The sequence below is a fragment of the Chiloscyllium plagiosum genome, chromosome 8 (genome assembly GCF_004010195.1).
Source record: "Chiloscyllium plagiosum isolate BGI_BamShark_2017 chromosome 8, ASM401019v2, whole genome shotgun sequence".
NCBI lineage: Eukaryota > Metazoa > Chordata > Chondrichthyes > Orectolobiformes > Hemiscylliidae > Chiloscyllium > Chiloscyllium plagiosum.
In genome coordinates, this window is record NC_057717.1 from 88,329,738 (window position 1) to 88,340,019 (window position 10,282).

General features: G+C 41.7%; 1 protein-coding gene across 4 annotated transcripts in view; it reads right to left on the minus strand.

Annotated features, from left to right (window-relative positions):
- LOC122552164 (EVI5-like protein) overlaps positions 1-1,097 on the minus strand; it is a 264,526-nt gene extending 263,429 nt beyond the window's left edge. For 2 of the 4 annotated variants that reach the window (XM_043694689.1, XM_043694685.1), the window contains exon 1: positions 981-1,096. The gene's annotated coding sequence lies outside the window, so the exon portion shown is untranslated. Of the gene's footprint in view, positions 1-980 lie in introns of all 4 variants that reach the window. The other 2 variants (XM_043694688.1, XM_043694694.1) reach the window with 2 other exon arrangements.
- Positions 1,098-10,282: the final 9,185 nt, after the last annotated feature.

The window sequence follows — 10,282 nt, forward strand, 5'->3', positions numbered from 1 at the left end:
GGAATATTATGTGGAAAAGCAAGTAGTTATGCATTGGGCAGGAAGTACAGAAGAGCTGAGTATTTATTCAAAAGGAAAAAGACTGCAGAAAGTTTCACCATAGGGATTTGTGAGTCCTCATGACTAAGCCACAGTTAGTTTAGGTAATAAGGGAAGGCAAATGGATATACCCTTTATTTCAAAAAGGGAAATGGAGCATAGGGAAAATAAAACAATAGGAAAATAGCAAAGTTTTCCTAAAATTATACAAGGCACCAATCAGTCCACATCTAGGACACTGAACAGTTTTGATCACCTTATCCAAGGAAAAGTGCCCAGGCATTGCAGGCGGTTTAGAGAAAGCTCACAAATTGACACCAGCTATGGAGGGACTATTTTTGAGGAGATGTTGAGTAGGTTGGACCTGTACACATTGAAGTTTAGGGGAAGCAGAGGTGATCCGATTAAACCATACAAGATTCTTCAGACAGTTGACAGGTTTGATAGAGCTCGTTTCTCCTTATGGGAGTGTTGGGACTATACTGCATAATCTCAGAGTAAGGGACCGCTCATTTAACACAAACGAGGAAGAGTTTCCTTGGAGGGTAGAGAGTTGTGGAATTCTTTACCATGGAGGGATTTTGAGGCTGGGTCATGAAGGATATTGAAGGCTAAGATAGAAAAATTCCTTATTACTAAAGGGAATCCAGGATTATGGGGTAAAGAAAGTGAAGCGGAGAATGATTAGATCAGCCATGGCAAATGGCAGAGAGACTTGATGGGCTGAATGGCCATGCAAGTGTGGAGTCATGCTGCACATGGGCAGTAAGTACCTGCTGGATTCATTCATTGTAGAGATCACTTCTGTCATATTTGTATGCATTTAAATCTTACCATGGGACTATTGTGACATGTGACGTGGCATTCTTGGGAGTGCTAGATAGTCACTAAAATAATTTAGTGCAATAACTGGCAAGTAGGACGTTAATGACTGCACTTACGTTGGACACCCCTCAACAGTCTTCACTGCCTCCATTCGAGAGTTGCTGATATATCAATCGTTACCCAATATTCCTGCTTCAAGCAGAAACTAAAGCAAATTCACACCCCAATCTCAGGTGTTATCTGTACAAAAACAATTGAAAAAAAAAGATTATTTTGCTATGATGCCTTTATCTACCAAATGTTCTGCTGTCCACAATATTTTAAAATCCCATGTGGTTAATGCAGTATGCTTCATAATACTGAATCTGTTGCTTTGCATTGATAAATGTACTTGCATTTGTTTGATATATTAGGTAGATGAGCATGTGATGTTGAGCAACCCTAAGCATTACTCAAAACACAAAAACAAAGCTTTGACAAAATGACTTTTCTCAGCAATACTCAAGTGCTGTACTACCCAATGATTACAAGCTCTAATTAATAAGCAGCAGAGTTTAAGCTTCAGACTGTTAATCATGTGTTTTACCTTATGGCTCTTCATTTTATAGTTTGTTGTGCATTCCTGCTTAATTCCAATAGTGGTTCTTTTTATTTCAATTTGTCACAGTTTACATTTCTATTGGTGCTAACTGACTGGTGAGACTTTAAAAATAAGCCTTTATGATAATGTGGGAAGAGTCAGAGGTACGAGTAAAGGCCATTTGGTCCATGAACCAGGCCCTGCTATTCAAATAGATCATGGCTGATCGGTTTGTTTCCTTAACTCACTGTTTCAGCCTAGACTTTCATAGCCTCTTGTCAACGAACAACCTGTCTAATTCAGCTTTGAATACATTCCATTACGCAGAGGGGAATTCTAAACATGAACAGCTTTTGAGGGAAGAAATTCCTCCTTGCATCGGTGCTCAATAGGAATTTTTTAAAAAAATTATGACCCCTGTTTCTAAATTCCCTCCTCTCAACATCTACAGTCAGTACCCGCCCCCCCTCCGAGAAAAGATCGCCTCTCATTCTTCTTAACAGGCATAGCCACAACCTGTGCATCCATCTCTCGCAAGACTAACTCCCTCACTCCAAGAATCAACCGAGTTAACGTCCTCTGAACTGCTTCAAATGCAAGTGTACCTTTCCTTGGGGAAGATCAAAACTGCACATCATACTGTTGGTGCAGTTTCACCAATGCCATATTCCATTCCTTGCAATAAAAGTTTACATTTCATTTGTCTTCCTCACTGCTATCCCTACACGCTAAACTCTTTGTCCTTCGGAGATAAGAACAGCCAGTTTCTTCGGTACAGCAGCAATTCTGCTTTGCCGATGTTCCTTCCAAAGTTGACCTCAGCATTTTCGCACATTAGAATGCCAATTTTCTGCCTACTCTCACAACCCATCTATATTCTGCAAAACTTGCTTTCAACTTTGTATTTTAGCCAAATTTAACGATCAGTCAGACCCTTCATCAAAGTCAAGAACATGACTAGAAAATAAAACTGTATTGATCATCATGTGCACCAGACTAAAAAGGGGCACATCTGATTAAAAATTAATAAGGATGCTGAATAAACTTAGTGAGCAAACTGTGTCTCTTAACAAGAGTATGGCTCTGGTTTCATTCTATAGTTCCAAAGGTGTGCAGGCTATGGGGATTAACCATGGGAAATGTAGGGTTACAGGCGTAGGTGGTGGTGATGGTGGTTGTGGTGCGGGGGGGTAAGAGGAGGACTCTTCAGAGCATTGGTGTGGACACAATGGCTGAATGCTTCCACACTGTAGAGATTCTATTCTATTCATACATTAATTGCACATTCTTCAGTTTCTCTGAATTTACAGTTCATTGAAATGAACCTCACTGAACTGCTCCGTGCACAAGATACTGCTGAGCCACCGTTTGTCTGACCTTGTTTTGGCACTAACAGTATGGTCTCGCCTCACCATCCAACATTGACTACCTTGATTCAAATTAAACAGGTAAATGAACCTTTGACGCCTCTACCTGTTTCTTGCTGTGTTCCACCATCATGGTGCAGTGGTAGTGCCCCTACCTTTGAGCTAGAAGATCTGAGGTAGAGTCCCACCTGCTCCAGAGGTACGTAATAACATCTCCAAACAGACCAATTTGAAAACATTAGTACTCCAAAATGTACCAATTGAAATAGAATTTAATTCCAAACTTTGAGAGCGTTTTATTTCAGTTAATCACTCTGCTGAAATGCACCCCCAGTGATTACCAGCTTCTCTCATGTATACAAACAATTCAAACCCAATTGATACTTAACTAATATCTATTGCTTGTTCCCTCATTCCATTAGGTCATTGGCATGCCTTCAGACCATATTAGATTTCCATCTCTATTTAGATAAATCAATCTCCAATTTAAAAAAAAACAAAATGAGAACAGATTATATTCCCATTTTCTTTGCACATTGAAAAGCCTAGCATTCTTTTCCAGCATGTCCCGTTTCTTAGAGCTTGCTTATTTCTTTGTAAAAGAGTTTGGTAGATGACTGCTGCTATCCACCCCTTTTAATCTCGAGACCTTTCCATTTGCCAGCATCTGTTTTCAAACTGCAGAACTGATCCACTGCCAAAGCCAAAGGGCAACATTCAGCTCCCTTTCCCACAAGAAAAATTATTAACCCCTCTGCACTCTGAGACAGCAGCACTGCATGCAGGATGCATCACTAAAAACAAGTTTTATGTCCCTGGTATCGCACAATGATAGAAACACTGTTCCATTTATAAAATATTTGTGTTTTGTTTGTCCAAATTATGTTTTCCACCTTGGGATTTTTCATCATTATATTCAACTCAACTATTTCAAATCTAGCATCTGGCCCTGTTTGGATGTCCAGCCAATTCACCTTTCAAATTCAATTTCACAATTCCTCCACTTCAGTTTCAGAAGTCACCACACTTTTTGTCAAATTTTGCATTCTGCTTTAACCCCACTTTATTATCATCAAATCCCCAGCTCCTACCCGACAAAATAAAAGCATCTACTTATCACAGAATCACATTAATCATAAAGATGTCTAAAATCTGTCCCTTCTGATACTAGTAAACATGGTAGGGTCTGTGTTTTAACTGAAAATAATCCAATATTACTAAGACAGACCTTAAGGAGGCACCGAACTCTAGAGGCATCATTTACCTCACAGACAGAGTTAATTTGGAGTGGTCCATTGCATTTGGTGCCTATTGGGAGTACCTAGAGCCCTCTTGAGCTGATCGCACCACAGAAATGTGTCTTTGATACCTACTGATCAACACTGAGGATTTACTGCTAAGTCAGAAGAAAGAAAATGAAGATTGCTTTTCCTGCACTCTTGTACTTCAGTACCCCAGTTTTCTTTGAAACTTTTTGCCAATAGGGACATCTTTTATTGTGCATACCCACTTGTGAGACAGGGTTGGTTGTACCCTGACACCTCTATGTACAATCCCAAATTGGCTCCAGCTTTACAGTTCTTATTGTTAGACATCATCTAGAAGAGACAGTGTGGTGCCTTAAGAACTTAGTGCCTTAGAGTTAGTGAGGCAAAAGCCTCCATAGTGTTCAAAAAATATTTGGTTTTCCAACTGAAGGGCTGGAACCTCCAGGGCTCCAGCTGGACAGGAGACAAGACTGTTTCCAGTTGGCAAAGAAATGTCAATTTATTGTCTATTCCCACATCTTCTTTCTCCCTAACTAAGTTGCCTAACTTGCTCAGTGGTGTGAGCCATGGATTGCAGCTATGTCCACGTTACAGAGTTCCTGAATGCAAGCACAATGTCATAACAGCCGATACAGACACAATGGGCCAGATTACCTCCTCCCATTTTGCAACAATTCTGTGAGTGAATGACAGTTGAGTGGGTGAAAGAAAGGATCACTGCTCCATCTTGCAATGTTAGAGAGAAAATAAATTAAAAATAGAAAATATTTAGAAAATATTGAACACAAGTACATCTGGATTCAGCATTCAATGTTTGACATAGCACCTTGATGCACAAGTGTAAAAACAGAACAGGTTGATGGATCTGTCCTGTAACCGTTCGATGAGGAATTTCAGGAGCAAACACCTTTGCAGTTTTGGTGTGGAGCAGGGAAATAGGCCTCCTGAAAACAGGCACCAAATGTAATGGGGCACTCAAGTTAAATGTACTTATGACCTAAATGATGTCTCTAGGGTTTGGTACCTCCTTAATGCCATATTAATACTGGATTGTTGTTCAGTTGAAAGCAGACTCTGTCATGTTTTACTGGTATCAGGTAACTGTTTTGATTCTGGTTGATTCTGCTGGCAGGTTACTTCCCGTGAACCGAGCAGCTTACTTCGTTATTTTGGGGGACCATTAGGTCACTTTTGCCCAGACCAGGTAAGGAAGACAGGCTTGCTTCTTCAAGCACGTGAACAAACCATGTGGGGGTTTGATGACAATTGATGGTTACGGTCACCATTACAAAGACTAGGTTTCATTTACAAATTACTAGCTGCTTGGTGGAATTTGAACCATGCCCCTGAAACATTAATCTCGGTTTCTGGATTACTAGTTAAGTGACATTATTGCTGAACCCATCAGTTCTGCTAAAAGCAGCGATGCAAAGTGATAGAAGCAATATTAGTACTGCTTTATTTCCCAACAACTGATTAAATGTTACATTGACAGATGTGAAGATAAAGCAGAGGTTCAATCTGGCAGTGCAAGATGAGTGAGGGGAGTTGTCAAACATTACACTGGGGATAGAGATTTACCAACGAGATGACAGCACAACAATCTCAGAGCTATGTATATAGATGCCACTTTAAGTATTATTGAAAACTCTTTACAGTGCTTTCACATTATAAGTAATGTATAGTATTATAGTAAAATGCTAATTAATTTGAAATTAGGTCTATTCACCAAAAGTTTGAAAACCTATGGGGTTGAGGTAGAGAGGAAAAAGGCATTGGGCAAATACGGTAAGAACTAAACTTTCCAGGAGGAGGAATGCCATCATGGATTGGTTGGGCCAACATTTCCACGTATGACTGCCTATATTTGATCTATCTTCTATCAACTTCTTATTGCAAGATCAAAAGCATTTAGCTAACCATACTCCAACACAGCACCCAAAAACCATAATTACCCAAGCTTGCCTGAAAATATGTTGTGTCCATAAATAACCTTAGATATTCCTGAAATGACAGCAAAAGTACTCGGTTCAGCTCCTGAAGGCAGATTTTTAAAGCTAGGGTTCATTAGACTGTGTCCTTTCTAGGAGATTTATCAGTCAGATCCATCAACAATTGGAAGGGGAGTGACATACTGGCAGGGGGATTTGCTGCACTGGAGGATTTAAACTAGTTTGGAGGGGTGGGGGATGGGGATGGAGATGGGGATGGAGAGACCCGCAGAGATAGTGAGAGAACAGATCAGTCTGAGGCTGGTACGATTGGGGAAAGAACCCAGTCAAAACAGTCAAGGCAGGCAGCAAAGTAGAGAACAAGGTAGGACTGAAATTAAAATATTTATTTCAATGCAAGAGGCCTGACAGGTAAGGCAGATGAATATTTGGAGCAGGAGTCTGGACAGAACTGGCAGTTAGATGTTACAGAGTATCAATATTACAGGAAGGATAGAAAGTGGGGTGAGAGGGGAGGGGAAGTGGAGTTTTTGACTCGGGATAACAATACAGCTGTACTTAGAGAGAACATTCTGGCGAGTGCTTCCAGTGAAGTTATCTGGGTGGAACAGAGAAATAAGCAAGGGATGATCATCTTATTGGGATTGTACTACTGAATGAGTATTGTGCATCAGTGTTTACTGTGGAGAAGGACGTGGAAGCTAGCGAATAGTGATATCTTGAAAAAAGTGTCCGTATTGCAGAGGGGGTGGTGCCAGACATCTTAAAAGAACAAAGAAAATTACAGCACAGGAACAGGCCCTTCGGCCCTCCAAGCCTGTGCTGATCCAGATCCTCTATCTTAATCTGTCGCCTATTTTCTAAGGATCAGTATCCCTCTGCTCCCTGCTCATTCATATATCTGTCTAGATACATCTTAAATATCACTATTGTGCCCACCTCTACCACCTCGCTGGCAACGTGCTCCAGGCACCCACCACCCTCTGTGTAAAGACCTTTCCATGCATATTTCCCTTAAACCTTCCCCGCTCACCTTAATCTAGTGACCCCTCGTAATCAAGTCCGCCACTTTGGGGGAAAAGTTTCTTGCTATCGACCCTATCTCCACCCCTTATGATTTTGTAGACCTCAATCAGGTCCCCCCTCAACTTCAGGGAGGAGAAAGTGAGGACTGCAGATGCTGGAGATCAGAGCTGAAAAATGTGTTGCTGGAAAAATGCAGGTCAAGCAGCATCCAAGGAGCAGAAGAATCGACGTTTCGGGCATAAACCCTGATTCCTGAAGAAGGGCTTATGCCCGAAACGTCGATTCACCTGCTCCTTGGATGCTGCCTGACCTGCTGCGCTTTTCCAGCAACACATTTTTCACCCCCTCAACTTCAGTCTAAATATAATCACTCAACATAGCTAGCACCCTCCATACCAGGCAACATCCTGGTGAACCTGCTCTGCACCCTCTCCAAAGCATCCACATCCTTTTGGTAATGTGGTGACCAGAACTGTACGCAGTATTGTAAATGTGGCCGAACCAAAGTCCTCTACACCTGTAACATGACCTGCCAACACTTGTACTCAATAGCCCGCCCGGTGAAGGAAAGCATGCTGTGTGCCTTCTTGACCACTATTTACCTGTGTTGCCACCTTCACTGTACTATAGATCTGAACACCCAGATCTGTCTGTACATGAATTTTTCCCAGGACTTTTCCATTTACTGTATAGTTCACTCTTGAATTGGATCTTTCAAAATACATCACCTCACGTTTGTCCAGATTGAACTCCACCTGTAATTTCTCCGTCCAACTCTCCAATCTATTTATACTCTGCATTCTCCGACAGTCCCCTTCACTACCTCCTACTCCACCAATCTTGTGTCATCTGTAAACTTGCTAATCAGACCACCTATACCTTCCTCCTGATCATTTATGTATATCACAAACAACAGTGGTCCCAGTGCAGATCCCTGTGGGACATCACTGGCCACAGTTCTCCATTTTGAGAAACTCCTTTCTACTACTACTGTCTGCTGTCGCCCAGCCAGTTCTCTATCCAGCTAGTTAATACACCCTAGACGCCATGCGACTTCACTTTCGCCATCAGCTTACCATGGGCAGATACATTTGTGACCCGATCAGGTGTAGCTCAGAACATTGCGCAATGCTAGGGAAGTGATTGCTGGAGCTGGAAATGTGTTGCTGGAAAAGCGCAGCAGGTCAGGCAGCATCCAGGGAACAGGAGAATCGACGTTTCGGGCATAAGCCCTTCTTCAGGAGGCTTATGCCCGAAACATCGATCCTACTGTTTCCTGGATGCTGCCTGACCTGCTGCGCTTTTCCAGCAACACATTTCCAGCTCTGATCTCCAGCATCTGCAGACCCCACTTTCTCCTCAAGTGATTGCTGGACCCTGTGGAGATATTGTGTTAGGAGCTCTCTTTATTAACTTACTCACCAGTTCGCTATACTCATTAATACCAGATTACCATTCACTCATTCAAAACCTTTTACTAACCTGTTAGTTACGATCATATGGTTTCATTCGTTCATTCATAAAACCATGGTTCTGGAATAGCCAAATTTAAAAACCACCTTTGCAAGTCTATTCCTGCATTTCCACACCTTATCAGCCCTTGTTACAAGCAGTTTACCTCTGAATAACAGCAGCATACAGAACAATACCATCCCTGTCTCCCTGAAACATTATAATATTAAATCAGTCCTCACCAACCATCTCCTGGACCTGAATAGATTAAGTACCTGTTACAAACCTTTTAACTGGGCCATTATTCCTTTAAAATTGCATCAATGAATGAAACTCATGCTGGCAAATAGTAAATAAATTTCAACTCCGCTGCAGTCACCAGTCACTTATCCTTTCTTCTTTTATGAAGTAAATGTACAATTTTTAAACATTAGAGCATATAGGCCTAGCATTTTTACTAATACTTATGAACTCAAGACAAAAGGACCAACACCTCCTAATTATGCAATTCGACTAGACAGACACCCCATCACAAGTAGCAGCAAGCAGTTAACACGTTTTAACGCATCTCCTGTCTCCCAAAGCAGAAGCCCTGACAGAAGGCTTTCATCTTTTACAATGGGTTGCAGGTTTCAATTCATTAATATGTAAATATGTTCTGGGATTTACATAATGAATCAAAACCTGCAACCCATTCTAAAAGAAGAAAGAACTTACAGCAATCTAGGTTTGTTCAATATATCGGATCAGTTATATGACACTAGAATTTATAGCAAAAGATTCTGTGTCCTATGATCCTACCCCACTAGCTACCCAACGAAGGAGCTGTGCTCCGAAAGTTTGTCCTTCCAAATAAGCCTGTTGGACTATAACCTGGTGTTGAGATTTTTAAACTTTGTCCACCCCAGTCCAGGACCAGCACCAGCATGTCCACATCATGGCTCCCACCTGGCCAGGCTCACTTGCCAAGACAAGGTCAGTATGACCGTTCTTGGATGTACCTAATAAGTTCTGCCCCATCCAAACCTCTTGGTCGAAGGAAGACCCATCATCATTAGTTAAACTCACCACTATGACAACTCTGCAGTTTTTGCAACTTCCACAATCTGTGTACATATCTGTTCCTTCGCGTCCTAATGCTAACAAATCATTTTTTCTTAAACCAAAGCAATGACGTAGGACAATGTATGGCTTTGACATGAAAAGGTCAAATATTAACTGCATATCTATAGATATTGCCAGATCTGCTCGGTATTTCCAGCAGTTGTTTACAGCAGATTTTCAGAATCTGAAGCATTTTGGTCAGTGTGGTTTGATGGCAAAGTTTCTTCATGGAGTGCCGTCACTAGCGGTGTTCCGCAAGGATCTGTTTTGGGACCATTGCTGTTTGTCATTTTTATAAATGACCTGGAAGAGGGGTTAGAAGGTTGGGTGAGCAAGTTTGCGGATCATACGAAAGTCGGAGGAGTTGTTGACAGTGAGGAAGCATGTGGCAGGTTACAGCAGGATATAGAGAAGCTGCAGAGCTGGGCAGAAAGGTGGCAAATGGAATTCAATGTAGCTAAGTGCGAGGTGATTCACTTTGGGAAGAATAACAAAAAGATGGGGTACTGGGCTAATGGTCGGATACTTGGTAGTGTGGATGAGCAGAGGGATCTTGGTGTCCATGTACACAGATCTCTGAAAGTTGCCACCCAGGGAAATAGTGCGGTGAGGAAGGCATATGGCGTACTGGCTTTTATTGGTAGAGGAATTGAGTTCCGGAGACCTGAG